The 4137-nt window shown below is 37.3% G+C and overlaps 1 pseudogene; it reads right to left on the bottom strand.

Annotated features, from left to right (window-relative positions):
• Positions 1–277: 277 nt before the first annotated feature.
• Positions 278–3348, bottom strand: LOC122479606 (annotated as a pseudogene).
• Positions 3349–4137: the final 789 nt, after the last annotated feature.

Genomic DNA, 4137 nt, shown 5'->3' with positions numbered 1-4137 from the left:
TCAAACTAAACTTGAACAACAAAAAGGAATGCTTTTTTGTTCTCACTGTTACTTTTGTAATTATAACTTTATTAATATTCTTAGTACTTCATAAATCTGAACCAGCCAGGGTTCTCCAGAGAAACAGAACCAATAGGATGGAAATTCTCTCTCTCTCTGTCTCTCCTCTCTCTCTAAATATAATGAAGAATTAGCTCATATGATTATGGAGGCTGACAAGTTCTAAGATCTGCATTTGGCAAGCTGGAGACCCAGGAGAGCTGATGGTATAGTTGTAATCTGGGTCCACAGGCCTGAGAATAAGAGAATTGATGGTATAACTTGAAGTCTGAGTCTGAAGTCCTGAAAACAAGGAGACTTGATGGTGTACGTTTTCCGTCTGAGGCTGAGTCCAAAGGCAAGAGAAGACCAACGTCCTAATTTGAAGACAGTGAGCTAGAGAGAGAGAAAGTAAATTCACCCTTATTCATCCTTTTGTTCAGGCCTTGAACAGATTAGATGAGGCCAATTCACGCTAGAGGGGCAATCTGCTTTACTCAGTCTACTAATTCAGATGTTAGTATCTTCCAGAAATGCACCAACAGACATACTCAGAATATTGTTTAAACAAGTATCTAGACATGCCATGGCCTAATCAAGTTGACTCATAAAGTTAACTATCACAAGTCCACCCGTTGTCAATTTGGCACCCCTGTGAATCTCTTAAACCATTCTTAATCTCCAAATACAGATACTAACAGCATCATAATTGTACTAACATGATATGACTATCCTGAGTACAAGTAAAAATGCATTAACTCCTTACCCGGAAGAGGGACAGATTCTCTTAATGATGTTTACCCATTTCCTTGATATCCTGTAACCTAAATACTGTGATGTAAAATTAACTATATTTAAATACTATAAAGCAAAGTTATTACATCTTATGTTACATGATAAGGAAATAAGAGAGGAAAGAAAACAAAGATATTTGCTGCATACACACACACACACACACACACACACACACACACACAAACATGAAATATTTATGAAATACTCATGACAGCTACAGTTCTCCTTCTGTAACTGGTCATGTGATCAGAGTTTGTATTTGTAACTACCTTCTCCTACTATCATTCTATAGTCCCTTTGCCTCTAGAAAGCACCTAGCTGGTCGTGGTTCTTTACTTGGTGGAGTGACTCAGACTTTCATTCCTAAAAAGCCTGGGTCATTAGTAGTTTGTTATGCCTGGATTGGGTTCTTATAGTTTTCCATTGACTTTAATCATACAGCATGGTAATACTAACAGACATCTGAAGGGATCTCTTGTATTTCAATACTCTTCCTTATTTCACTGTGGAGTAGCAGTCCAATTTTCCCTTAGTTGTCAGGATCAATCACTCAGCATGATAACTCCCATTTTGTTCTGTTGTTTTAGAGGCATAAGGAGTCCACAGTGGCTGAATGAGAGTTTTAATTTCTAGAAATTATTGTTGTGTCTCCTGGTAAAAACATCTTTCCTTTGGAACTAAAATCTGTAAGCCGGTAGAGCATAAGATTGTGGGAATAGGAAGATTTTACTAGGTCATTAGGGTTAATAGTGACTGGTGCCACTCCCAGTCCCTTGAATCCTAGACATGGGAGAAACACAGCACCATATTGGATGCTGATTCAGAACACATACAAGTTCTCCTTTACTTCAGCTCTGCCATGTATTGATACCTACCTGGTGCTATAACTAAATCTTCAAAAGCCATTCTACCATTCTGTCATGCCAGTTGCTTTAGGGTGGTGGGGAGCATGCATGGTAAGACTAGTGAATTCCATGAGTATAGGTCCATTGACTCTCATCTTTTGCTATGATGTGAGTTCCTTGATTAGAAACAATTCTGTGTGCAATACCATGCTGGTGGATATGGCATTCTGTAAATCCATGCATTGTAGTTTTGGCAGAAGCATTGTGTACAGGAAAGGCAGATCCATATCAAGAGTAAATGTCTGTTTCAGTAAGAATAAATCAATGCCCCTTCCATAATGGATGCCATACAGTGTACTCTACTTGTCACCAGATAGTTGGCTGATCACCCCAGGGACTGGTGCCATTTTGGGTATTCAGTGTTAGTCTCTGCTGCTGTCAGATTGGCTACTCAACAGTGGCCATGGCCAGGTCAGCCTTCGTGAATGGAAGTCCATGATGCTGAGCTTATGCATAACTTCCATCTTTGCCATTGTGGCCACTTTGTTCATGAGCTCATTGGACAATAACAGAGGTGGCTAGAGAAGGAGACTAAGTGGCATCCATAGAATGGATCATTTTGCCTCACCCACTTGATTATTAAAATCTTCCTCTGCTGAGGTCATCCTTTGATGAGCATTCACATGGGACACAACTATCCTTATGGAGATTTTTACCCATTTAGAGAATTTTATCCATACCTCTTCCCCAAATTTCCTTGTCACCAACTTTCCAATCATGTCCGCCAATTCCATCCAAGTTCCTGACCAGCTAGCCAAACCATTGGCCATAGCCCATGCATTTGTATATCAGTACACATCTGGCCACTTCTCTTTCCAAAGTGAGCAACCAAGTACACTTCTCAAAGTTCTGCCCACCAGGAGGATTTCTCTGCACCACTGTTCTTCAAGGCTGTCTTACAAGGGGGCTGTAGTACTTCAACTGTCTACTTTTGGGTGGTTCCTGCATATTGTGCAGAAACTATCTGTAAACCAGGCCTGAATCTTCTCTTCATCTATTGATTATAGGGAAGCATAGGTGCAGGCTGGGAGAGAGAAGGAAGTGTAGGTATATTTTTTGTTTTCTTCATTTTTCTTTCTCTGTGTGATTCTATTGATATTAAGAAATGTTTGCAGTTTTATCCTATTACTTTTACAATTATAGCTTGATTTAATAGTCTTAGTTCTTTAGGCATTGTCTGTGAGTTCCCTTATATGAGTAATGATGAGATTAAAATGTTTCCTATTTTTCCTTTTTTCCCTATCTCTTCTCCATCACTTAGCTTTAGAATTTACCTTTGTATTGTTAAATGTTTATGTGGGTATTAGTTAATGTGTCACCTTTAAATGCTATACTTCTACTCCAGATACTACACAAGAGGGAATCTGTGTTCTTATTTTCCCACTTTCCTTCCCATTTTTTTCTTCCAGTTTCTGTTCATGGTATAATTTCTACCTTGGCAAGAAATAAAATATTTGCATTGTCTTATGTCCCTCTAATCTCCAAATGTGTTTTGGTCTTGGTTCTATAGTTAAGTGTATTAAAGCTCACTGACAGTCCTTTGTCTCTAGAAGTTTAGTGAAGAAAGGATGGGAACAATAGTCTTGGAATCGTTTCATGTTGTAATCTCTAGCCTGTAAATTTAAAGTCTCTTTTGGTTTGATGTTAAATCCTTAACTCTTGCTTTCTTTCCTAATTCCTTGCATAATAGATTATATTTTGCTTATATTTTCCTGGTGATAAATGTTACTCTGGAGAAGTCCAAGTTCACTGTGATTATTTCCTTCCTTATAACATACTTGATCTTTTTGCTGGATTGCTCAAAAGGTTTTTTCTTATCTTTGGAGATAAGTAGATATACTAGATTATGTCTCCATGTTGACTATTTTGGTTAAATTCATCCTAGCACACTCTGTGTGCTATAGATAGTTTACTTGAATTACGTCTTTCAATAGTTATGTTCTGTTGTTTGGATTTTCTTCTTAGGGATTCCAGTTATGTATATGTTGGATCTTCTATACCTATCTACAGCTCTCATTTTTTCTGCAATCCCTTTTAGTTCTTTATTTTTTTTATAATATTTGTTGTTCTCATTTTATCTTCTATGTCCCTTGTATGTTTTCCATAATGTGTTGCCCTTAATCTTTTTCCAGTTTCATTTTAATTTCTGTGACAGTTTTATTTTATTCTTCTGCTTCTTTCCTCAGTTCTCATAGCTTATGCTTCATCTCCTCTGTTTCAACATTTTCTTCTTAAGATCTGGCATTTCTACTTTGTGACTTTTTCTTATAGAGGAGATTGTTTTTATTATTTTGTGGAAAACCTTTTCATTCATAATTTTATATGTTCTGTAGCAGTGTTGCTCTGCTGAGTGTTTTTTATCTGATAATAAGGTTTGTTGCTTTACTCCTCATTTTTA

Source organism: Prionailurus bengalensis, chromosome C1, assembly GCF_016509475.1.
Source record: "Prionailurus bengalensis isolate Pbe53 chromosome C1, Fcat_Pben_1.1_paternal_pri, whole genome shotgun sequence".
Classification (NCBI taxonomy): domain Eukaryota; kingdom Metazoa; phylum Chordata; class Mammalia; order Carnivora; family Felidae; genus Prionailurus; species Prionailurus bengalensis.
Note: the sequence above shows the minus strand (reverse complement) of the source record. Positions and strands in the feature narration are given on the sequence as shown.